The sequence below is a fragment of the Portunus trituberculatus genome, chromosome 19, assembly GCF_017591435.1.
Source record: "Portunus trituberculatus isolate SZX2019 chromosome 19, ASM1759143v1, whole genome shotgun sequence".
NCBI lineage: Eukaryota > Metazoa > Arthropoda > Malacostraca > Decapoda > Portunidae > Portunus > Portunus trituberculatus.
The window spans coordinates 8,134,976-8,162,500 of NC_059273.1; the positions used below are offsets into that span (position 1 = coordinate 8,134,976).

Here is a 27,525-nt window from a genome sequence, read left to right on the forward strand (position 1 = left end):
TACGTTAGTTAAGATAAAGTTACGTTATTTTATGATAGGTTAGGTTTGGCTACTGCTGCTTCTGGCTGATTTTAGACAAAACAACTTACTGGAGGTGTGTGTGTGTGTGTGTGTGTGTGTGTGTGTGTGTGTGTGTGTGTGGGAGGGAAGGATAGGTGGAAATCAGTACGTGTGTCTATGCCAATGTACGTTTTAGTAGAATTTTTCCCATATTTGTTCTCCATGTTGTGTGTGTGTGTGTGTGTGTGTGTGTGTGTGTGTGTGTGTGTGTGTGTGTGTGTGTGTGTGTGTGTGTGTGTGTGTGTGTGTGTGTGTGTGTGTGTGTGTGTGTGTGTGTGTGTGTGTGTAACCATTTGTATACTGTAGACGTGAAAAATATTTTGCGAAAGCGTGCGACCCACCACGTACTCTCTCTCTCTCTCTCTCTCTCTCTCTCTCTCTCTCTCTCTCTCTTAAAAGACAAAAAGAGAGTAAGAAAAACATTGAACATATTAAAAAAACACGCACAGACGCACAAAAAAACAAACATGTATTTAATATTTTTGGGTTTAGAAATAATGGAAAACCCTTTAGCTTCTGTTTTTCACATTATTATTCAGAGGTCAGTAATTCTTCACGCGGGAATGCAGATGAATATACGCTTCGCTCATGTGGTGGTGGTGATGGTGGTGGTAGTGGTGCATTTTTGAAGGGAAAGAGAAAGTCACTACATAAGTCCAACAATGTCAGTGAGTTTTGTGTTTGTGTGTGTGAGAGAGAGAGAGAGAGAGAGAGAGAGAGAGAGAGAGAGAGAGAGAGAGAGAGAGAGAGAGGGAAAAGAATTAGCATGTACAGTCTCGGGCAAATAGCAAGTCATATAACACTAAATTTCTGCTTTTTCAATGTTTTTTTCTCTCTCTCCTTAATTGCATCTAAATTGCTATACACTCTCGATCCTTCTCAAAAGAAAAAAAAACTCATAATATTCATAGTAAGAGAGAAACACTTAAACACATGATGAAAAAAGTCACGTTAAACTCTTCAAATGAAAAAAAAAAAAAAAAGGCTCATATATCGTCCTCGGAGTCTCCTTGTAACTATATTTTTATTCATCTTCTTTAAAGGCCAGCACCTCAGTGGGACTTTTTTTTGCAATTTATTTTTTTTTTTTTCCCTTGGCCGGTGTTCCCGCTTATATAGAAAATAGACTTTAGATAATGAACTGTTTATCTTCTTCTGACAAGTTTGAACCAACACTACCCACACTTAGGGCCAGGTTCAGGTTCAGTCCCCGTGGTGCTGTAGCTCTTCATGGACTGTTCTTACTGTGGTGTCGTGGTGCCTGATCCTCCTGTCCCAGCTGAGCCTTCCTTACCGGCCTGCTTACCTGTGTTATTACCTGGCGTAGTTAACGAGGCAGTCTTTTCCTGTGGGTTTTCCTGTGTTACTTGTTCTTAATTTCTTGCAGTGTGTGTGTGTGTGTGTGTGTGTGTGTGTGTGTGTGTGTGTGTGTGTGTGTGTGTGTGTGTGTGTGTGTGTGTGTGTGTGTGTGTGTGTGTGTGTGTGTGTGTGTGTGTGTGTGTGTCTGCTTTCATGGCGCCCTACTGCAATATTCAAAAGCCAGACAATTTACATTGGCTTTATTTCATCTTTTTTTCAGCAGTTGATGAAATGCTCAATTGAATCAGTTCCAAAATTGACAAAAATTTTTGGATCGTGTCCAGTGCCAAACTATTTGTTATTTTTGCACTGATGGCATAGTAAACATTTTCCTCTACTGTTTTTAAAATGTTCTCTCTCTCTCTCTCTCTCTCTCTCTCTCTCTCTCTCTCTCTCTCTCTCTCTCTCTCTCTCTCTCTCTCTCTCTCTCTCTCATTGTTTGTTGTTCTCCGGGCATGACATGTTCAATGAAAACGCGTTCCCTTGTGTGCCAACGTCACGCCTGGTGCCGCCTCGCGCCGGTCTGGCTCCCAATGGCACCACGCGCCTCAACACTCCCTTCAACACTAGCCTGGTTTGAGTCAGGGATTGGCCAAGACTAATATGTTACATTTTAAGTGAAAGAATTATGAGATGAATAAATACTTGGTGTGGGTTTTTTTGGTTATTTAAGGATATATGGAAGGAAGAGAACGTACAAGACACATGAATCACACAAGTTAAACAGCAAAGACAATACGAAATGACTCAGATTGGTAGATGAGTGAAAGAAGGAAGCATAACAAGGCAGAGAATAAGAAATATAAACCTCGTCAGCTAAACACGATACGAAATTACTTTCATCAATAGACAAATCAACAAAGGAAGGCAGACGAGATACCGTACACGTAAGATGCGCAAACCACACCAGTTCTTACCTCGGTGGAGTAAGAGACAACCTCGAGATAGCTGCTGCTGGTAACCCGAGACAACGAGGGACGAATCTTTTGAGCCTTTTGAACCTGGAAACACCGCTGGCCTGAGAAGCATCCGAGGCTCAGAGGGTCATCCTGGGGAAAGAAAAGAAGGAGAATCCGCTGTACCGAAAAAACCTCGCGAGCCTTGATTAAAAGAGAAGACTGGAAACTGAATTGTACATAGACGAAATAAGTGAGAGCGTTGTATTAAATTTTTCACGTGACTCTGTAATAAAGACCTTTGCGATTTACATGAGTGGTTAGATGCTATTTCATATTAATTAGAGAGAGAGAGAGAGAGAGAGAGAGACAGATAGACACACAGACAGACACACAGATAGAAAGACAGACAGACAGAAACAAAGCGCACATCTCACATCACATCACACCACATCACAGCACATCACATCACATCATATAACATCACCCAAGTCAATCTCATGCCCCACCGTCCCCATGCACGTCCTGAACAAGTACATCCCGGAGGTCACCAAACGACTGCAAAACCTGGGACCAAATCGTGTCGTCAGCTCGTAAACCTTTATAGAGCGTCCCACCACGAGCCCTTCTTCCCTCTGGGGGTGAGGAGCCTGCCTGGTCCTGTCCGTCACCTCTCTCTCTCTCTTTACTCTCTTTTCCTTGTTAGTCAAACGGTACTCTCTCTCTCTCTCTCTCTCTCTCTCTCTCTCTCTCTCTCTCTCTCTCTCTCTCTCTCTCTCTCTCTCTCTCTCTCTCTCTCTCTCTCTCTCTCTCTCTCTCTCTCTCTCGTTATTGGTCAGGAGTTTTGCCTTTTAAACGGTACTCTCTGACTGCCCTCTTTCTGTTTTTCTGTTTTTCTGTCTTTCTTTCTTTCTCTCTGTCTCTGTCTCATTTCTCTCTCTCTCTCTCTCTCTCTCTCTCTCTCTCTCTCTCTCTCTCTCTCTCTCTCTCTCTCTCTCTCTCTCTCTCTCTCTCTCTCTCTCAATAATCATCAGCAAATTGACACTTTTATTCATTTATTTTATTGAATTTTTTCACTAGTCTTCTGATAGTTCTGTAACCAAGGAGTGAAAAATCTGACAAATTTAACCTTCTTCCTTTGCTTCCCTTTGTCTGTGCTGTCATTTTTCACCAGTGCTCTCAATGCTAACAAAGGACTATGGAGGTAAAACTCAAGTTCGTATAGCGGGTGGGTGGTGATTTGATTTTTATTATTAACATGGGCGAGACACAGCGGGGGGGAGGTAGGAGGGAGTTAGACACAGCAGGGGGAGCCAAACGCATTAGATGAAGGGACAAGAGAGGATCAGATACACAGAAAAGGGGAAGCAATATACACAGATAGATAGATAGATTTATTGACCACAAAAATACAGAATAATGCACTATAATTTGGGTAATTAGGTTGTGGTCCATAATAGAGCCAAAAAAAAGATGATCATGATAGTAATTAACTCAAAATAAAATAGTTTGATAGAATAGTAAAAAAAATATACACACATACAGCAAGGGGAGGCAGAAGGAACAAAGAGAGGTGGTGTACGTCGCTGGCAAGGTGAAAGAAACCTGCCCCCAACACTCTCCTTTATTCGTTTCCCGTAAAAATGGAGACAGAAAAGTGTAGAAAAGTAACAAATTGTAAATTAGGTTCACCAGAAACAGACAGAGAATATTTTCCTCACTCTGAAAGTATCAAGGGTTTTTTTCTGCTTTGAATAGAAAATGGTGCGTAACTTTCTTCTTTATTTCTACACAATTTTGTGAATATTCCAGAGAGAGAGAGAGAGAGAGAGACTTTCTATCGTATTCAGTAAATATTTGCATGCAGGCGGATATAATTACATGGAAATTCTTTTTAAATATTTGTATAGGAATGTGAGTCTATCAATGCAAGTTTTACGTGGCGCGTTCTGCAATTACCACAGATAACTAACTCCTCGTCCATACCTGTGAAGTGCTCGCCGGTGGAAAGTGTTAAGATACTGATAACTCATTGCCTGGCTCTATATTTCCCTTTATCTAATACATCAACTCTTTCAAGGTTTAGACACACTTATTCTCTAATTAGAGTGATCCTTTTTAACCTTCTTTTATGGCCTGGAACTCTCAGTGGGTCTCTTTCTGGGAATGTCCGAAGCGAAAAGGTTCGTGGGGAGGAATTTCCTGTGTCGCGGGAGACTGTCTTGCTTCAGTGGCGAACGCCTGCCGCTCAGAGGCAACATAACTTGCGCGGTCTGTTGCCGGAGAGAGTCATTGCCTCGTGCGTCATCCAGCGGCCGAGTGTTCCGCCTGCTCTTCAAATTTGAGGATGAATTATGAAGTGGAGCAATTTATCGCCGGTTGGATGTCACTCTGGAGCAGCACGGATACCTTATCTAACAGACAGTAAGAGTGTCATTTATATAAGAGGTTGAAAGAATTCCATTTAATACGGGGCGACTTTTCACATGGAGACTTACAGCTTTAAGACTCCCTATTATTCACCTTTAAGACGCTGCTTTGTGATCGTCTCAGGACAATGCTATGCCATCCTCTCGTAAACACTTCTATTGTCCAAGAGTATATTTTTTTCTTCATCAGTACAAACTTTCTCTTTATGGTTCAACTGGTTCAAGTGGTCTACTTGGCAATAAAAGCTAGCAGTGCAGTGAAAAGGTTAGTTTAATCCCTTAAGTACTGGGACGCATTTTTACCATGAGTTTGTGTATGGTTAGACCATTTCCTTTACATTAGAAAGGGTCTATGGAGGTCAGAAAATTAATGGCCAGAGTCTTCACTATTCTAATCCCACCCACATAAGTTTCTGAAGCCACATAAAATCATCAAATAGTAAGCAAAATGAATATGAGAATGTGTCATGGTACTGAAGGAGTTAATGTCTCACGTATTAAGTAGATCTATAGTTTCCAATCCATTTGTAACCGGAGACCAAGACAATTGAAATATTTTAAGAAGACACAGAACGAGAAAAGATAACTCCCATCCTAGAGGCTTCGCTGTAAAACACAGAGCAAATGGGTGACACGCCGCGTCTGCCGATGGAATGAGTGATTGATGTGAACGGAGGAAAAAGAACCTTATGCCTGGCGGCGGAAGGTGCACGAGAATTGATGAGGTGATAAGAGAGGTGACGGTGGCGGTGTTTTCTTGACAGTGGAGCAGCTCGGCCCAGAACAGCGCCAGGAATAGAGGTTTCCGGGTTGTGGCGCCTGGGGACCCCGCCGTGGCCTGCTGGGAGGGCTGGCAGGCTTGTGGGGGGGCCAGTAGTGGTGCTGACGGCGTGTGTTTTGCCTAATGTTTATTGATCATTGGGTTTAAATTCATGAGGGAAAGTCCTTCCTCAATGTTGTAAAGGATGAAAAATATGAGTGAATTTCAGGTATTTATGCTAACTCGTTGTGGGTTGGTGAAAGATATGTCTGAGGGAAATATTCACTATGATGAACAGGAATATAATGCTTGCCGCAGCAGGAACTTATTCTTGAGAGCTTCTACGAGTATCTCAGGAAGGGAGGGAGGGAGGGAGGGAGGGAAGGGAGGAGGCTATTATGTGAGGAAAATGTCGACTTTCAAGGTTACGAGCAGTCTTGTTGGCAGGTGGCCGCCGCCTCACCCTGGGTAAGGAAGGGAGCGTCGACCCCTGTATGTCTTGACTATTGTTATGTTATTCCTTGTTTTGTTGAGATGAATCTCTCTCTCTCTCTCTCTCTCTCTCTCTCTCTCTCTCTCTCTCTCTCTCTCTCTCTCTCTCTCTCTCTCTCTCTCTAATAAATAAATAAATAAATAAATAGGTAAATAAACAAATAAATAGATGAATAAATAACAAATATTGCCTTGCCTTGTATGATGTGAGACAAATTTTCCTCTGAATACGCCAAAATGCCTCCCAGAGAGCATGCACAACTCAATTAGCGTCCCTGCATAAGGCGCGGCGCGTGCTGCTTGAGGGGAAGGCGGCGAGACATGCGGTGTGGTGATTGCATTTATCCCAACAAAATCCGTGACAAGTTACATTTATGAGGGAGCGAAGGGGTGTCTTCCTTTTCCACTCGATGGCAGAGAAATATATTTATTCTCGCGCCACAGATGAAATCAAGTCAGTCGCTCTATAAGTGAGTTCTCTTTCCTCTCGGGGTGGTGAGAAGGGCAACATGTGAGGTGTACTAATACAACACAAATATTGCATAGCGCCTTGCAACCTACTCGTATCTCCACCGGCTGCCTTATCCTCTGAAGGGAAGGTACTATACACTGTGATAAGGAATTAATTACTAATATTCCCTTAGGCTGCGGTTGCGATAAACAAAGAATATTAAGAAGTAGCGAGGTATGCACGCAGTTAAGCTCTTAGTATCATGCCAAGTTTCCATATGCATTCTGTTAACGATTTAGGTGATTTTATACAGCTTCAGAAACTTATGTGGGGATTACAATAGTAAACACTGTGGCCATTAATCTTCTGACCTCCATAGACCCTTCCTAATGTCAATAAAATGGTCTAACCGTACACAAATTTCAAGGTAGAAATGTGTCCCGGTAAAAGGGATTCGGTCTCTCCTTGACAGTGAGAAACTATAGTGCTAATTCACTCCCCAGCATGAAGAACGAACTATGCAGAAGATACCAGTGTGATAGCCCTTCTTAACCCCTTCAATACTGGGACACATTTTACCTTGAAATTTGTGTGCGATTAGGCGATTTTATTTACAATGGGAAAGATTTGTGGCGCTCAGGAGATTAACAGCCAGAGTTATCACTATTTTAATCCCCCAGATGAGTTTCTGAAGATATATAAAATCACCAAAGAGTAAGCAGAACGAATATGGAAACGCGTCAAGTTACTGAAGGGGTTAAGCATTTTTGTAACACTGTGGCGGTGAGAAACGAAGAACAATGTGAACCAACACGCAATTCAACTTTGACTAGTGAGAAACTGTACTAAAAATAACGGTACTCAGCATGAACTAATAACTTTACACCTGGTATGAATGAGGCCGGAGGTGGAGGGAAACACATGTGGAAGATGAAAACTCAACACTTTACATCTATGTTTCCCTCCACCTCTCTCTTCCAACTTGTCTGAATGTCTGTTCATCTGGTGTGAATGTTACGGACCGTCTTTCACAGCCTTCCCTTATCACACGTCACCACTCCAGCGTCGGGACTAGGCGTGAGTAGTGAGACAACCCTGGTGCTGGAGCCGCTGGATATGTGAAGCCCTGCAACACTCCCTAAAACCCGGCTATTGCCGCTACACTGTATAATTTGGATGTCGGTAATAGAGACTCGATCGGTTCGCCATTGCCTTAACAGTTATGGTCATTGGCGCAACGAGTCACTGGAATGTTGCTGTACAAGATCGCTATCACTATCAAATCAAGGCGTGAGTAGTGAACACTGCCCACTCGTGTCTGTGTGTGTGTGTGTGTGTGTGTGTGTGTGACGAGTGTGATCATTCTAGTTAATTCATTTTGTTCCCCACAGCCAAGTTATTGATTTTTTTTATGTAAGAGGGAAAAGTTGGCCAAGGGCAACATAAAACAAAGAAAACCCCACTAAGTTGCCAGTCTCCCTTGCAGGTCCGAGAGAGTTAACAAAAAATAAAGGGATAAATGTCTTGAAACCTCCCTCTTAAATGAAGTCAAGTCATGGGAAGGTAGAAATACAGAAGCAGATAGGGAGTTCCAGAGTTTACCAGAGAAAGGTATGAATGACTGAGAGTACTGGTTAACTCTTACACTGGATATAACGACAAAGAATATCACCAAGACTTTTATTCTACCTTAGTCAGTGATCATTCTTTGTTCTTTTCCTAATAATGCTGTATAACCCCTATTAGACCATCACTTGACGGACACATCCTAGAATACCCTAACAACACCCACAAAAACCCGCTGAATGACGAGATGAGACTAGAAAAGAGCTTGAAAATACTATTCCCTTATCTCCAACCCGGAAGAGGGAAAACACTGCTAAACATTTAACCATTTTCAAATATTCGTAACTGGCTGAACCGGGAACATCTCTGGGGGCACAATTTCACATTTCAAAATATGCTTAACTCTAGGGAATTCACGCTGCCACCATAACCCAGCGACACATTCCCGACAAACACAGAGGGAGTGGTTTATATTTAGCAAGTATCGACCGACAAATGAAGAGCGCAGGCCTTGTGGGAGCATGAGCTTTGGGAAACGTGTGTATTCAGTGTGCTTTGGAGGAAAAGATTGGTAGTGGATGGATTGATGGGATTGATGGGACGGACCTGGTGGTGGTGCTGGAAGGGATGTAGATTGTGTGCATGTGTCTCGAAGTGGTGTTAAATTCTATTATTTTTATGGTCTAGGTGCTGTTTTTAGTCCCTCTGTCTCTCCGTGTGTCTGTCTCTGTCTCTGTCTTTCTTTTTCTTTGTGTCTGTCTCTGTCTGTCTTTCTGTCTCTTTGTGCTCTCTCTCTCTCTCTCTCTCTCTCTCTCTCTCTCTCTCTCTCTCTCTCTCTCTCTCTCTCTCTCTCTCTCTCTCTCTCTTTTCTGGCAACTTCCACCATAAATCCTGTAAAGCTCTTATCATGATGTGGACGTCTCTCAGTTTTTTACCGTGTCCACTCGATGATAAATGTATCGCTCACTGATTTCTTGATGAACACGCTTCCTTCCCGCCCTCCTCTTCCCTCCTCCTGGCCAGCAGCAGAATATTCATCACCCTGTTCGTGAGTGAGGCGGTGGAAGTAAAACATTGGCTGCAGAAAGAAGATGAAGAGGAGTAAAGACTGAAGAATTTCGGGATGTTAGCACCTTTTTTTTTTTTTTTTTTGTCTTTTTTTCAGCTTTGTGGTCTTTTTTTTTTTTAGGATTATTGCGTTTGTGTTAGTTTGTCGTTATTATTATTTAGGATAGTATAGAAATATTCGATTGTGTAAATATATAATAGAGGATAAATGTCCGTTTCTCTCTAAGCTACATAATTCCTTAATCGCCTATAGGTCAGACGCGTGTCTAAGAATTGTATCTGGGGTAAAATATGTTTAGTCCCATCATAAGGCTATCATAGTACAAAGTTCCATGGTGACGGGGTATTCTGGAGATGTAAAACGTCATTCAAAAAAAAAATCTACACTCTACACGATTTACAAATTTTCCAGAGTGACGAAGGATTTGAAGGTGTAAGATGTCATCAAAAACAAAAAAAGAAAAGAAAAAAGAAAAACCAATCTCTTCTACACAATTTCAGCTTCTTTTATCAATTTCAATCGAGATGATCACCATAGTATACATATTTTCATTAAAAGGAGAGAGAGAGAGAGAGAGAGAGAGAGAGAGAGAGAGAGAGAGAGAGAGAGAAAGTAGTGCCTCGTAGTACTTACAATATGAATCACTATAAATTTCACTTCGCTTAGCATCATTTCAGTCTCCCTTTCTATCAATTTTATCACGAGGCCACTGTTATAGTACGTATTTTTGTTTTATTCCCCCACCGCAGCGCCGCGTGGAGCTCATAATGGATAGTAAGCCTTGATAGGTGCTCATAAATCGCCGTGTGAAATGGACCACCCCATTCATACATCATGCCAGCCTCCGAGATTCACGACACCACCGCACACTGCATAAATTCACGGCTACCCGGCTTCACTGTGGCGTGCGATCATCACTCCTAATATACTCCTCCCATTCAGCTTTGTCAGTCACCCCTTTGTCTTTCCCATGGCTTGTGACGGTGATGTGTGGGCGTGGGTATCGGTGCTGGTGTGGGTGGATGCGTGTGGATCAGGTATTGACTATTGATGTGCAGGAAAGCGATTAAAATATACCCGATGTATTTTCTTTTCTTTGTTTGTATTTCCACATAGTCTCTGAAATGTTGTATAAACTTCGTATCACATTATTTTTGTAACTATAAAAGATGTTGCATAGATGTTTAAAGAAGAGTAGAGTATACACGTATTTTTAATGTGTATCTTAAATAACTGGACTTTTTTTTCTTCATACAGACTGAAACGTAGAGTGAAAAGCCGCCTGTGAGACTCGCCCCTTTTCAAAGTAAGTGACAAATTTGACAGATTCCATAATTTTTTTTTTGTACAAAACTTACACGGCAACATAAATCTTTCGTGGTGGAGGTTGCAGAGAAAGAAAGAATGTGAAGAGCAAGATTGTAGGGCGCGGATTCTTATTGTATAGTATTAGAAGCATTGGAGTGATACTTGATAAAGTTAATGGTGATACAAATGGTGATTAGGAGATAAGGGGAGGAGGGCAATGGGTTTCCTAATTAGTTTCAGCTAAGTGACGTTCATTTATCAGAAATTAGCGAGTGGCGGGGATTTAGGTCATCTGTGATAAGGATATCATAATTTTGTCTCTGCCTCGTATTTAGCGAAGTCTTCTAATTTGAAAGGAAAATTTAATAAACCATCCAGTATATGGCGCACAAATGCTGCACATTAAAACATTTGTGTGCCTAATTTTCTTTATTAACTTTATTACTGACAGTAAAAAAAAAGCTTCTGCGTTGCTCCAAATTACCTGAAATTGTTACGTGGTAAAATTTTGGAGGTTAACTTTAGAAAAATGTCATGCAGTTTGATGCGGCCCGATATAGAATAAATATTAATGACAATGAGGCCAAACCCTGAACTGTAAGTGAAGAATGAAATATTTTAATTATTCTGCCTTGACTTACCGCATTTATGGTTTACCCATATGGTGAGAATGTGGCTTATTGCAGTACTGTTCCTTGTGATTCACGCTTCCCATCCGTCAGAGGCACACGCGGAGCAATACATATATTTCTTTTAGGTTTCCCGTTGCCTGAGCTAGCGGCCGTCTGGCTTTCTGAAGTACAATACTTTATCTAGAATTTGCATAAAATAACAGTGACATTAAAGTAATTCAATACAATATTCCATTAATGTAATTTAATACCTGACAGTTGCCGGAATTTATAATATGAATCATGCACCGGAGACTGAGGGCGAGGCGGGACCACCACAGGACAGGGTGACCGTGTGGCTCTGTGTGTGTGTATGTGTGTGTGTGTGGGAGGGGTTGCTGCCCCACCACGCCTCCCCGGCCATCCTGACGTCCTTTACTCACCACCACACGTTCCCTCCACCACCACGCCACAGATCTTATGGGTCTTCATACTCTCCCCCTTCAGATGTGTGTTTTTGGGGTATGATATTCGAGTCAGTTGTGTATAATTTTGGATTAAGTTTTATTTTCTAAGTTATCGTGTGTTCCGCGCCGTTGTTGCAGTGCCAGCGACAGTCTGAATGGCGAGGCTGTTACTCTTGTCGCACGTGTCTTTGTATTGCTCCGTAAACACTGCTGTGCGATGATTAATATTCTCTCTTCATTAATACTAAGTGCTTGACACGGGCACACACACACACACACACACACACACACACACACACACACACACACACACACACACACACACACACACACACACACACACACACACACACACAAGAAGGGCGGTCAGATCAAATAGTGGACGACTGACCCCAAAAACCTTTCCGCATTTGGAGGAAGTGAAGTGAAACGAATTGGAAATAGCTTATCAATTTTTAAAGCGCCTCGATCTCAACCTGAGTTTTATTTCATCACGGAAGGACGAGCCGGGAAAACGAGTACACCTTCAGGTAGAATTGCCTGTCGAACAAGATATAGTAATAGTAATAAATGTTTAAAATAAGAATCCTAGAACAGAAATAGCGCGGGAAGGTGGGGAGCAGCGGGACCGCCTGGTGAAGGGGAGGGGCGTCTTGTTAATTAAACGTAAGTTAATTAAAGCAGAACAGTGTGAGTGTGATGATAGCACAAGATGGTGAGTGATGCGCCACTGCAGCGGAGGTGGCATATTTGGGGAGAAATGGTACTCACTAACATGTCGTTACACTATTCAGCAGTCAGGTAAGCGTCAGTGTGGCGAGAAAGGCGTGAGCGCGTAAGTCTTGTGGCCAGTACTCAACGCGTTTCAAGACAGTCGGATCCATAAAACTATACTAAGCTACACGCACGCTTAGAAATCCTTTGTTGCGGAATCGAAGAGCCTAGCGGTGACATTTTCCTCAGACTTCAGTGTCAGAGTGCATATCCAATCACTCTGCTTGCCAGTATAGACTTTACTCCTTCAGTACCATGACGCATTTCCATATTCATTCTGGTTCCTATTTGGTGATTTTATGCAGCTTCAGAAACTTATATGGAGATTAGAATAATGAAAGCTGTGGGCATTAAATTTCTGACCTCCATAGACCCTTACTTTTGTCAATAAAATGGTCTGATCACATCCAAAAATCATAGAGAAAATGCTCCCCTGTACTGAAGAACTTAACATTCCTTCCTCATACTTGACTTACCTAACTGTTAAAGAGAAAGAAATTAAGAGAAAACTTATGCATTGTTCTTATTAACATTGCCATGGAATGTTGGAAAGGTAAGTAACAAAACAGTTCCTATCCGCTGCGGTTTCTTTTTTTCTTACTTTCTCTCCACATCATTATAAAATGCACCAACTATGCCCTTACTTAACACTTTCGCCTTAACAAATTGCCATGATATTAAAATTACTAGCACAAACTACACACTGCATTATACCTTTCGCGTTTCCTTGCACGAACACATCACAAAATCATAATCAATATCCCCTTCAAAGCTAGGACACGTTTTCATACTAATTCTTACTTTTTGGTAATTTTATGGCTTCAGAAACTTAAGTCAAGATTAAAATTGTAGAGACTCTGGCCATTAATCCTCTGACCTCCATAGACCCTTCCTAATTTAAGTAAAATCATTTAATCATACCCAAAACTCAAGGTAAAAATGCGTTCCTGTACTAAAGGGGTTAACATATTCACCTGGACCCAGCCACGACAGCGCCAGTCACCCCACCAACACGCCACTCGCTGCTGTGAAAACCTGCAGCACAAGTGACGCAACACGTATAGTAAATCTCATTGCTCAGTTTTTCCCAGTTTTTCCGAGGTCAGTAAATGTTGCGAGTGACAGAGCTGGTCTCGCGTCCCTTCCTCGCTCTTGTTTTTAGCACAAATCCTGAATCCCTGCGTCGACTTTTGTGTCATCTCTCACTTTAACGCCTTCAGTACTGGGTCGCATTTTTACCATGTGTTTTGGGTACGATTAGACGATTTTTATTAACATTAGGAAGGGTCTGTGGAGGTCTTCACTATTTCATTCCCCACGTAAGTTTTTGAAGCTGTATAAAATCACCGAATAGTAAGCAGAATGAATATGGAAACTTGTCATGGTACTGAATAGGTTTAAGGCGCCTGTGTGTCTCTGTGTCGGCGAATTATGTGAATCGTGTCTTAATAAGGTCCTTTTTGCCAGAGAGAGAGAGAGAGAGAGAGAGAGAGAGAGAGAGAGAGAGACCACTGGGAATAAGAGTTTGATTGGTTCACGAGCGGGAAGTATTGTCCACCTCGTTTTGCCTTTGACTACAACTTTATTGTTTTGCAGTCTGAACGCGCTCCCTAATTAGGTCCGCAAATTAAGTTAATGATGATAATTGAATTACGTAGCGTTGTGCCTTTTCCTGTATGACGTCACAGGTTAGATCGTGCTGGAGTTTTTTTATGCATTTTTTTTTTTTTTTTTTTTTTTTTTTTGACACAACGTTACATTTTAGTTTCTGTTTTTGAGGGGAGTTTCCATCTTTGTTTACTGTTGAAATTTCTCTCTCTCTCTCTCTCTCTCTCTCTCTCTCTCTCTCTCTCTCTCTCTCTCTCTCTCTCTCTCTCTCTCTCTCTCTCTCTCTCTCTCTCTCTCTCTCTCTCTCTCTCTCTCTCTCTCTCTCTCTCTCTCTCTTTGATAGGAATAATCTTTCATTCCTCTTGATTTTTGACTTTTATAACTATTCTTTTCCTTCCATTATCATTCGTTTCTATACTTTCACTTCACATTCGGAGCTGCATTTTTTAAGGGATCGTTAATTATACTGTGGCACAAACGCCCATCTCTTTGTGAGTGTTGGTGTTTTCATTACCTAGTGAGGTGATTTCGTCTCTCCTCCGCCTGAATTCCTTCCCTGCACGAATCAATGTCCTTTAACTCTTTCAGCATTCATTCATCTTTGATCTCGACTAAAAAAAAAACCTTTGCAGTTTCCAATAATATTTAATTGGTCTTATGCGAAGGAAATTATGGACTGTTTCTTGTGTGTTCCCTGACTATTCCGTTATTAGCCGATTAAATTTGGTGTATGTTATTATTGAGTAAATATGTGCTTGGTGTTGAGAAGAGTACTGGTGATTTTAAGAGTCTATAATGAAGCAAGTTGCCAGTTATTCTGTTTAACTATTACGTTGTTGGGTGGTGATGGTGAAGTGTGCTGTATAGAGTGTATCAAATATTAAACTTACACTACATTTTTACTTACATTTACTTACACACACTTTTATGCAGGTGTATCTCTATAGGCTCACCTCTGACTTACCTCGTACTTATTTTGTATTTTTATCACATAGACTTACGTACACAGATTTATACACACCTCAGAATTACTCTATACACAACTTTTGTATTAACAGTCTTCCCTCAGCGTTAATCTATACACCCTACACACATAGACACACATGTACCATCTGTTCAATTCTGCTCCAAACATCCATTCATTCCTGTACGTTTCATTACATCTTGTTTGATTTCCTTTAGTTCTACCCTTCTTTCCTTCCCTCCTTTGCTGTTGACGTTAATTTACACCCACGGCAAGGAAAACAGCGCATCAATTTTGCCTTTATATATATAAGTTGTACAATGCATCCCAATTCCCTCTCGCCCTTCGAAGCTCAGCAGGAGGTTTGGCAAATAAAGAAGGCCATAATTACTGCCTTTGTCCCTCTGTTGCCAATATATCGTTGCTTTCGCCTCGTAACTCTATATAATGTTTTCTGTATCTCAAAGTGCCGCTGTATTTGTTCGGAAAGTCGCGCACACACACACACACACACACACACACACACACACACACACACACACACAGTTTTATCTCTAATCTTTAAAGACTAAACACACACTCGCTTCCCCCTCACACATTTCAGACCATTTAATGCTCCTAATGCAATACTTTTAATTAATTTCCTGTGCCCTGAAGCTTTGCACTATTCCTTTGTTATGTACATGAACGAACAATTCCTGTAATACTCAACTCATGCGCGTGATATGAGTAAACTATACATATATGCGAGTTTTTTTTTTTTTTTTATGTATGTGTGTATGCTTTTACGGATAAGCTTTTCATTTGTTTTACTATTTTAACATCGTTCTATAATAGTAAGCTACACAAGGATGAGTCTTTGGATCACCACCCACCTCTAGCCATTGTGTTATCAAAGAGTGGAACATCTCTTTCTTTTTTTTTTATCCTTGTTGGGGATTTGTAAAAGATTTGTTGAGTGAGTTTAGTGTTGCGAATTCTTGAATATTGCAGCGACAACGGCAAATACTCTTCTGAAATCCAGTTTGATAATTATGTAATATATCGTAAATAAATATGCTTTTAGAGACCTATTTTTACCGTGTCGTTCATGTGAAGAAATTTATCAAACAACTCTTGCTATCCTATTCTCAATAGAGTCAAGAGTACAATTTTAATCTTTCAAAATACATTTAATGAATGTTGCGTATTGAATCAGTATTTCTTCTGAGTTATGGAGAGACAAATAGAAGCTTGACTAGTAACCTCAAAGTGCATCTAAGCATAAAGAATTCACCAGTTTTTAGAAAATAGTGCCCCAGAATTCCTTTTAGTGATAAACGTAATGTACAAAAAACTCCTTACATTTCTTCTTATATTCCTACTTCAATCGAAACCACCTCACCGCATGACGCCCAGCCAGCGATCACTGCACGCTTGGCAGGACAATACGTGGCTCTGATGCAGCGATATCTTACAAGGGACACACAGAAAGTGAGTCACATTCCTAGGTCCTTGTTTTCCTCTCCTGCTCCTTCCTCGATACTGTCTCACACAGTTATTCAGACTCCAAGGTTCGTGCTGCCTCACCTACACCCGCTGTGCCTTTCTCTCTCTCTCTCTCTCTCTCTCTCTCTCTCTCTCTCTCTCTCTCTCTCTCTCTCTCTCTCTCTCTCTCTCTCTTGCTTTTCTTTCTTTGCCTTCTCTTCACTGGTCTCAGAGGATTGGTCGTTAGTCAATACCTTCCCTTCCCTCGGAATAAAAATGTTCGCCTCCATTCGCTGGTCGCCTTCACTCGCTGTTTCTCCTCCCACTCATTCACTCAGTGCGAGAGACTTAACTGACTTAACCCCCGTATTCTCGACCCTCTTATGTCCTCGTCGCCATGCATTTCTCAATTCCTCCTTCATGTTGGCGTCCATTCACTGACTATTTCGTCACCCCACACACACGCAATGATTTCCGACGAGAGACTCAAGTTCTGAGTCTTCTTAAATGCCTCAACTACTCATGTCCCAGATCCACTTAGCGGTGACTCACGCACTTGTCCTACATTCACTTAGCACTCGTCCTGAACTGAGTCATGTCTTGTACCCAGCCAGCCACCTCTCTCTCCTCACACGACACCCCAGCACCCCCTTTTGCTCGTGTCCCCCGCTGCTCCCCACGAGGGCTTTTGCAAGTGACATTTTTTTTCCGCCTCCTTTGTCTTATCGTATGATGTGTTTTAGGCTTGACCTTTGACCTTTGACCTCTGTGGGTTCTTAAAGCTCTCAGGTGGTTAAAGAGCCAACCTTGCACCGCTTTCCTTAAAATAAAAAGTAAAGGTAAAAAAAAAAAGAGAGTAACATGAAAGACCAGAATTGAGTGTGCTAAACTTAGAAGTGCTCCAGTGATTCAGGTTAATGAAATATGAAACATTCCCTCGACGAGAAAAAAAAAAAAAAAAAACAGGTAGGAAAAAATATTCATTCTTTTCTCGAATTTTTACTTTGCTTTTACCTTATATCTTTACTCTACCATAGCATTAACACACACACACACACACACACACACACACACACACACACACACACACACACACACACACACACACACACCTCTGCATTACTGGAAACGACGGAAATACGTGGGAGTGAGTGTAGTGGTAAGAGCATTGCTTCGTCCGGCAGTAAACGACTAAGTAGCAAGACAGCAGAATACCGCAGTACGACGTAACATTCCACATTAGCAATATTTCACGGCGACACAGCCCTGGAGTGACTTGTAGTACCACGCTGAAGCCGCACTCAAGCCCCGCCGAGTGACCCAGTAGTGTGAAGCTCCATAGCGTGAGTGGAGTTATGAAGCTGCAGGAACGCTGGAGACACTACCTCAGGAAAAATTGGAATAATGCGAAATTCAAAACGTAGCGCAGCATAAGGTTATGTAAATTGGTGTACAAGATTATGAGGGGAAAGTGTGCAGTGTGTGGCAGGAGGCTAAGACTAGTGGTTGTAATGATGATGTAACCAGTCCTGCTGTTACCACTACCATCATTATTACTGCTATTACTTCTACTATTACTACTACTACTACTACTACTACTACTACTACTACTACTACTACTACTACTACTACTACTACTATTACTACTACTGATACTACTACTACTACTACTACTACTACTACTACTACTACTACTACTACTACTACTACTACTACTACTACTACTACTATGCATTGTGGCCTACGGTTGATAAAATAGTTGATAGGATAATAATGTAACTACTATTACTTCTTTACCACTAACTACTATATTACTGCTACTGCTACTGATAATAGTAATGGTAATGATAATAGTAATAATAGTAATGATAATAATAATAATAATAATAATGATAATAATAATAATAATAATAGTAATAATAATGGATAATGAAACAAATAAATGATATAGATCAGCATATTGCACAAAAACCTCAAGAAAGAGAAGCTCTAAATAAATTCCTTTACACTGCACGCAAGGGAAGGACAATAAGAGATAAAATCACTAAGAGAGGTAACCACAACGCTCCAATGATGACTTCCACACTTCCACAAACTTCCCGGCGTCCACAAACTCGCCGCTGAAGGAAAAGGAAAAGTACTCGTGCCTTTCACTCTGACCACATATCCTAACAAACAGCAAAACTCACAAGCCAACTTTCCTTTCCTTCCCTTCCTTTCCCTCCTCTTCTTTCTTAGAGACATTCATCACAATCACCACCACGACTCGCAGCAATCACCACCACACTCACCACCACCTTTCACGCCAAAAATCCCGGAGAGTTGGTGTTGCCGTCAAACATTTCAACACAAGAGGCACAAAATGAGATATGTTATTTTTTCCCTCGTCCCTCCTTGGGTAAAGTTTGTGCAGGAACATCAAGTTTTAACACAAACTAGAATGTTCTGGGTTTTTTTTCCGTCGAGGAGAGAGAGAGAGAGAGAGAGAGAGAGAGAGAGAGAGAGAGAGAGAGAGAGAGAGAGAGAGAGAGAGAGAGAGAGAGAAGCATATATACGATAACACATAGACAGACTCACAGACACACAAAAACAGACTCACAGATATAGACAAACAAGCACATACAACACCGTAAACCACACACACACACACACACACACACACACACACACACACACACACACACACACACACACACACACACACACACACACACACACACACACACACACACACACACACACACACACACACACACACACACACGGCCCGGTAGCTCAGTGGTTAGAGCGCTGGCTTCACAAGCCAGATAACCGGGGTTCGATTCCCGGCCGGGTGGAGATATTTGGGTGTGTCTTTTCACGTGTAGCCCTGTTCACCTAGCAGTGAGTAGGTACGGGATGTAAATCGAGGAGTTGTGACCTTGTTGTCCCGGTGTGTGGTGTGTGCCTGGTCTCAGACCTATCCCAAGATCGGAAATAATGAGCTCTGAGCTCGCTCCGTAGGGTAACGTCTGGCTGTCTCGTCAGAGACTGCAGCAGATCAAACAGTGAACACACACACACACACACACACACACACTCAAAAAAAGGAAGCCAAAGACGCAAAAAAACACACAAAAACAAGCGAACACACACACACACACACGCACAAAACACACGAGTGGCAAAGAATTTAAGACAACCAGATTTTTCAGCTGACTTTTTTTCCATCAACAAAATCTCTGAAACCAAAACGTACCCACAACACGCCACGCCAACACCATCAGGGCACGGCAGACTGGGAAGCTTCTGGTGTGGAAGGGTGTGTGTGGTGGTATGGTAGGGAATATTTTGTACTTATGGTGGTGGGTTTGGTGTGGAACGGAGTGTGTGGTGTGGTGTAGGGAGGGACTGTTTGTTATGGTGAGGTAAGAAGGAAGTGTTTGTGGTGGTGCGATGTGGTAGGCAGTGTATGTGGTAGTATGATTTTGTGGTGTGGTATAGGAAGGGACTGTTTATGGTGGTGTGATATGGTAGAGATGGTTTTGTGATTGTGGTGATGTAGTAGGTAAGAGAGTGTTTCTGGCGGTGTGGTGTGGCCCGCGTCCCACGACAAATCCACGAACGCTACAGTAATCCAGCCGCATTTTCCTCCCTCATCTCCTCCTGTCCCTCCTCCCGCGTCGAGACGAAAGGAAAAGAGTGGAAATGTAATAGTTACCAATGAGACTTATATTTTTCCGTTTTCCTTTTCGTTCTTCTTATTTTTATTTTTGAGTATGAGTGTTTCTATCTGTTTGCTGAGTGTTTGTTCTGTTTGTCTTTCTATCTACTTGTTTGTCTCTCTCTCTCTCTCTCTCTCTCTCTCTCTCTCTCTCTCTCTCTCTCTCTCTCTCTCTCTCTCTCTCTCTCTCTCTCTCTCTCTCTCTCTCTCTCTCTCTCTCTCTCTCTCTCTCATATACTCTCTCTCTGGCTGGCTGTGTGATTCTCTCTCTCTCTCTCTCTCTCTCTCTCTCTCTCTCTCTCTCTCTCTCTCTCTCTCTCTCTCTCTCTCTCTCTCTCTCTCTCTCTCTCTCTCTCTCTTCTGTTTAAACAAATAAAAGTATACAAAATGAGGCTTAAAATTCTACGTTGGAACTATTCAGAAAACCTTAATATTAAACTAAATGCTAAACTACATATATACGTAACGTAACAATATTAAGATTAAAACTCTCTCTCTCTCTCTCTCTCTCTCTCTCTCTCTCTCTCTCTCTCTCTCTCTCTCTCTCTCTCTCTCTCTCTCTCTCTCTCTCTCTCTCTCTCTCTCTCTCTCTCTCTCTCTTGTTCTAGTTGTTACTCGAAGCAGAACAATTGATATAGTAATGCAACAATAAGTATCATAATGTACTTAACTCGGCGGTTGAATTCATAAGCAGTATTATCAACCTCGGAGATTGTAACTGTTCCTCGTCTTTTTCTGTTTCTCGAAGCGCACGCGACACACTCTCTTCATAAACACCATTAATGTCTCTTGATACGTCATTTAACATCATTAACTGCATTGCAAATCACGCCTACTTTTCTGTTCTCTAATTATCATATGCTGGTGCTTCCTCCTCTTCCTCCTCCTCCTCCTCCTCCTCCTCCTCCTCCTCCTCCTCCTCCTCCTCCTTCTCTTTCTCGGTCGCATTTTTCTCGAGCAAATATTAAAACAAAAGCTCTGCACCGTCGCTGTTTTATGTTTATTTTTCCTCCAGCTGCGTGTCTGAGAGAGAGAGAGAGAGAGAGAGAGAGAGAGAGAGAGAGAGAGAGAGAGAGAGAAAATCTGCATAATACGTCCATGTATGAATATCTCACTGAACCTCCGAGCTTTTGGTTTTGCTTTACCACCAGAAATATTCGCCTCACTGAGTAATGACTTGGCTTGGCTTGGCTTGGCTTGACTTGGCTTGCTTTGGCTTGGCTGGTTTTGGCTGGCTTGTTTTATGTGGTGTCTCTCCCTCGGTGTTGTCAGGGAGCTCAGTGTTGTGTTAGGATGAGTTTATCTAAGATCATATTCCGCCTTTTACCGTATGAATGTCATGCGTCTAGATGCAGCTCAGTCTTGCCTTCAGTTACTTCTGGTTCGTCTGTGTTTTTTTCTATGCTGGAGAGGAGGATTAGCTAAGGACAACAAAAATACAACAAAAAAAGGCCCACTCAGTTGCCAGTGTCCTCTACTGGTGGGATGATAGAGAAGGGTCGGGATAGTCTTTCGTCTTCGCTGTCTTATTTTGTTTAGAGGAATTTTTCACCAACACTCGTCTTTTTTTAATTTCCTGTGGGGTTTTGTCAAGCGAACCCAAGATCTTCCTTTTTCATGAGTGAGTTTGCGATTCTTGATATCATGTTTTTTTTATGTTATAGTTTACCCTCTCACATGAATTAATCTTGCATACCTACAGTATACTTCCATTTTCTTTTCACCCTGTCTTGTGTCTCTCCTATCTCTCCTTACCTGATCAGGCACGTAAGGACCAACATCAGTACTACGCCTTCCTTAGTGTTCCCTTGTGCTGGTCTATGATGAAATTTTTAGCCTTTTATCTCATTTACCTTCCATAATACAGCTCGTCACAAACAACCCCGTAAAGGTGATCGTGTTATCCTCTTTGTCCTTTTGTGTGCCATTAAGTTGGTCCTTGCGGTGCTTTCGTGGGTGGTAGAGTGAATTCCTGGTTATTTATTTTCTGTTTATTTTTTTTTTATCCCTTTATTTGTTTTTATCTATTTCTTCTTTCTTTTTTTTTTTTTTTTTTTGCCTCGCGTAGTTCCTCCTTTTTATTGTGGACGTTCGGTGCTTGAAATTTTAAAGATGCGAGGCTTCGTTTTGGAGTCGAGTCATGTGAAGCCGAGTTTGTGCATGTTGAGATCATCCCGTCTCGTGTGTCCCTCACCGGCGTACAAACAAGATGCTCTCAGTCACGTGACGTTGGTAAGCAAAAAAACAAAAGAGAGAGAGAGAGAGAGAGAGAGAGAGAGAAATTGTAAAAAAAAAAAAAACAAGTACGTTCGATAGAATAATGGAAAGAAATTAAGTTACAGATAAGAGGGAGTTGGAAAAAGCATGGATATTGGAAGTGGATTTTGATTCAGCCGGGAAAAACACATTTATTTTTGCGGTTAAGGGCTCCACTTGGCTGCACCTGCGTGTCTCCTTTACCTGTGTCTCCAAACGCTTAAAGGAATCCACTATTTGCCCGAACGCCTTAGAATATTCCTTAGCAATCTACTTATGCTCTCTCTCTCTCTCTCTCTCTCTCTCTCTCTCTCTCTCTCTCTCTCTCTCTCTCTCTCTCTCTCTCAGTAAATATTTTAGGGAGCCTAGAGCCTCTTCTGTAATGTACAACCCTCCTCGAGCAAATGGAGTTGACAGCTTATTTTTTCCTTCATATTTGTGGTCAGCTTTGCCGCAGTTCTAAATTCCCCAGACTTGAGAAGAAAACAAATTGTCGAGGTTACTGCCGCGTAAGTCACCTTGGAGGGGGATCCGGCGGGTGACGGCCAGGTGAAGGTTGTAATACGGCCACGACTGATAGCAGGTAATGAGGGCTTGCCGAGTGACGCAGAGCAACATGACACTCCATTGCGAGCAGCGGGAGTGGCGGACACAGACCATGCACTGCTGATCACACCCCGTCATGCTCCAGCCTTCTTCCCTTAGCCCCGTCATGCTCCAACCTTCTTCCCTAATGCCTAGTCTAAGTATAGTGATCAGCATACTAAGCAAGCAGAGGAGCGTGCATTTCACCCTCGCAAAACACGGCGAGAGGCGCATATTTGACGCTCGTAAAATCGGGCGACGGTCTCTCTCTCCCCCCACAAAGACGCTGGCCAGACATCGGTCATAAAGGCGGCTGGAGTCACGAGGGCCGAGAGGGAGCAAGTGGGGGAAATCTCTCTTAACCTGGAGGAGTTACGGTCGTCGGTTCTGTGTTTTACGACGGCGGGAAGGACCAGGAGAAGGAGCAGGAGCCGCCCGCCGCTCACTGCACTGATGCCCAGAAATATAGACCATTGCTGGCACTCGCTCTCCGTTCCAGTCCCTGTCTTTCCCTTCCTGATTATTATTATTCCTTTTCTTTATCCCATGATTTTTCGTCCTCATCTTTCCCTCCATTCTGCTGGTCTTTTTTTTTCCTAGTTTTTCCTCCTATTCGTCTCTTTTCTCTCCTTTGTATGTTTATTTATTTTTTTTTTTGCGTTTATTATTTCTGTATTCACTATTCTTCCTTTTCTTCCCACATCCCTTCCCTTCCGCTTCTCTCTCTCTCTCTCTCTCTCTCTCTCTCTCTCTCTCTCTCTCTCTCTCTCTCTCTCTCTCTCTCTCTCTCTCTCTCTCTCTCTCTCTCTCTCTCTCTCTCTCTCTCTCTCTCTTTCCCTCTTTATACTCTTAATCATTTCTTGATTTTTAATGCGGCACAAAGGTCTTTTATTTCGTATGTTTTCTTTCATGCAAGGATTATATCAAGTCTCTTTTGGTGTTCTTTTCAACTCAACATGCAAGGCAAAAATACATCTCTGCCACACTAATTACGCTGTTATTTTCGTGAGGGTTGAGTGTAATAGAATCCAATATGTAAGAGAGAGAGAGAGAGAGAGAATTAATGATGTATTATTCTGTAAAGGTGTACTGTGGTTTTAGGCATTCATGAAATCCTTCCCACCTCCCCTTCACTCTCCCCGAACAAAAAACGTTGCCTCAGACTTCCTCACTTCGAAACACTTGTGCCTAAAACGTTGCTTCTCTCAAAGTCGCACCTTGAAAACATGACCCCGTGTACTCAGAACCCTTGCTCCAAATTATGCAGTGTGTTGTCTCCCCCACACCAAAAAAAAAAGCTTCAAAACATACAATACAAAACGAATCCTTCAAAAAAACATCTACCTAAAATAAAACCTCTTGAAAATTACCTCGAAAATATTTACCTTTAAAAAAAAACATAATCCAAAACGAGCTCACCTAAAGACTCCATTCAAAAACAGTGTCGCAAAAATGTCCCGCTGAAAAACGCAAGTGGTGGCGGGCGGACCAGACGCGTTGAGTTAATAGGTAGAGAGCCATTTTGAGAATTGCATCAGGGTTCGGAAAAATGGGAAGAAGTACGGATGGGAATGAACAAACAAGGTGGATGGGGGAAAGAGGGAAAAACAATAGAGTGAGGGAGAATGAGGGGTATAGTGGAGGTGATGAGGTTAACCTGCTAAGAGGGAGTGAGAAAATTGATGAGGGAATGAGGAAACCAGATGGAATAGACAGGAAATGATGAGAAGGTAAGGAAATGAGTTCAATACACAATAGTTGGAATGAATTAATAGAATATAATATGAGGAGAAAAGAACGAATGATTCAGTAAAATGGAAAAGAAAGAAAGATAAAATAAGAGGGAATAAAAGAAGGAAAGAGGCAATAAAGAAAGGCATGAAGAAATAAAGACAGAAAGGAGAGAATAAGGAAAGAATTTGGGAAGGACGCAGAGAATACAGGAATAAAAGTGAGAAAAAAGAGGGAGATAAAGGAAATGAGAGGGAGTGTAACGAAGAAAAGCAAAGGAATAAGGAACGGAATAAAAAAAGAAACAACTAAAGGAAATGGAAACTGGAACAGACGAGAAAATGAAAAGACGGAAGACAAAAGAGTAAAAAAAAAAAATTATAAAAGAAAATAGAACCAAGACAACAACAACAACTTAAATGACTAAAGAAAATCAAACACACCATCCTTATGAATACAAATAAGAAGAGAGGAAAAGAAAACTCAACAACGCATTATCCTTCCCCTTTCCTTCCACCCACTCCTAACCTTAATCCCAACCTAACCTAACCTAACCTAACCTAACTTCCCATTCACTCACTCTTCCTTCCGTTTACAGCAACGAAGTGAAATGAAAACAGAAACGGAATGAAAGAAGGAAGACGATTGAATACAAAAAAATGAATTGCAAAAAGAAAATAGAATCAAGACAACAACTTAAATAACTAAAAAGACACACAGACCATTTTTATGAATACAAATATAAAAAGGAAAAGAAAAGGAAACATCAACAACGCATTATTATCTCCCTTTCCTTCCACCCTACATGAAAGTATATTCCGAACTAACCTAACCCAACCTAACCTAACCTCATTTATTCACCCACTCATCCTTCCCTTTCAATACCAATCCATCCATCAATTTTTAACTAACCCGACTCCCTGTGGTCATCGAATCCCACTGTCTCACCTTATTTCGTCCCGTGTCACCCTAATTAATCCCCCATCCTGCCTACCTATTCCGGATTGGTGGTGGTGATGGTGGTGGTGAAGGTGGTGGTATAGTTGATTTAAGGTTCTCATTGTGGTTCCTTAGATCTTTCGTTGCTTTTTGGCTTTTTTTCGTCTCCTTTTTTGCCTTTTTCGTAGTGTGTTTGTGTGTGTGTGTGTGTGTGTGTGTGTGTGTGTGTGTGTGTGTGTGTGTGTGTGTGTGTGTGAGCGCAATGTGTGTGTGTGTGTGTGTGTGTGTGTGTGTGTGTGTGTGTGTGTGTGTGTGTGTGTGTGTGTGTGTGCACAATAGCGAAAGACTCGGGCGGTGGAATGAAATTGTCAACGGGAACGCAGATAATTTGTAACCTGTCGTGGGAGTTGCCGCCGCTGCTCGACCCCCTTTACTCTCTCTCTCTCTCTCTCTCTCTCTCTCTCTCTCTCTCTCTCTCTCTCTCTCTCTCTCTCTTTTTCCCCCTTTCTATTTCTCGTGACAATATACCAAAACACAACTAAACACTGTAGTATCCATCCATCCTAATATGTAGCCTTATAAAATCGGTCTTAACAACGTAACAAATCCAAAGAAGCCTTGTCCAGCACACCACCACATAACCAGAGCTTCCAGCCAGCCAGCAGACACCAGGCAGATACAGCAGAACCACTAGAGGGGCGCACAACCAGCTCCGAAGGGCAGTGTGTTGTAGGCATTCAATTTCCCTTCGCTTTTATCTCGTGTGGTGGGCGCCTGAGGGGTTTAGCGTTTTTCCTGCCGGCTAGTACCACCTACAGGCCGCCCCTCGACAGACTCCAGGTTTATCGCTGGAACTCTCGCTAGCTTGGATCAGATCGCCTCTAACAATGCGGATTGGTTATTGGGGTTTTTGTTTATGGCTTTTGGTGTTTTTGAAGTCAAGGCAGTGGGTGGTATCAGGGTGTTTGTGTAAGTGATGTGGGGGTTTGGGGGGAGGGATTTAGTGTGTGTGTGTGTGTGTGTGTGTGTGTGTGTGTGTGTGTGTGTGTGTGTGTGTGTGTGTGTGTGTGTGTGTGTGTGGATATGTGCTGAGATGTAATATATTTTTCTTACCGTTTTCATTAATTCTCTCTCTCTCTCTCTCTCTCTCTCTCTCTCTCTCTCTCTCTCTCTCTCTCTCTCTCTCTCTCTCTCTCTCTCTCTCTCTCTCTCTCTCTCTCTCTCTCTCTCTCTCTCTCTCTCAACACAACAGCTGTCTTATTAATCCTCAGTCTTCTAATTTAATCCACCATGAACCGGGAGAACAATATATGCTTTATTTTCTACCTTCTTTTACAGTTCCTGATACAAAAGATTCCCTTGGCCATGTACATGAAGCAAATAACCAGTAAATAGTAAGGCACTCTCACCTACCTTGTTCAATTTGCTGCTTCATTAATTCGGTCCTTTAAAAGAGTGCCTCCTTCCTAGTTTAAGTTAACCTAACCTAACCCAAATTAAGTTAACTCCTTCACCGCCACTCTATCTTTCCCACAGCCCTCTACTGCTTTTACGTGCCTTATTTTCGTGCTAAAATCTCATCAATTCATACTTAGCATTTTAACTGTATTTTCTTTCATCCCCCATGTCCATCTCTAAACATCTTATCTGGGTGAACTCAATATTAGCAAAAAACGACCATAGTAATGTAGGGCTAAAGGAGAGCTATTAATATTCAGGTTTGGGTCAGAGGGGATCGTCAGCGTCCCACAAATAGAACCAATGGAGTGAGATAGACTTTAATACTAATCGATAAAGGTCTAGGAAGGGAAGAGGTGAGTGGGTAGGTGTGGTAGGTGGGTAGGTGGGTGGATGAGAGCACTGGTGGGTGGGTGGATAGGGAAGGCAGCGCGGAGTCTTAAACTTGACATTGTGAAACGAGATTGTGTCGGTCAGGAAGGAGAAAAAGATATCTTAGAATGATGATAAATACTAAATGCGGAACTGGGGAACCATATGGACAAGGTCAGTGTGTGTGTGTGTGTGTGTGT

General features: G+C 42.0%; 1 long non-coding RNA gene across 1 annotated transcript in view; it reads left to right on the plus strand.

Annotated features, from left to right (window-relative positions):
• The window catches only part of LOC123506262, an 88,576-nt gene that overhangs the window by 6,137 nt on the left and 54,914 nt on the right, over positions 1 to 27,525 (plus strand). The window contains exon 2 of the long non-coding RNA XR_006675391.1: positions 10,340 to 10,388. This is a non-coding gene — a long non-coding RNA (uncharacterized LOC123506262). The remainder of the gene's footprint in view (positions 1 to 10,339; positions 10,389 to 27,525) is intronic.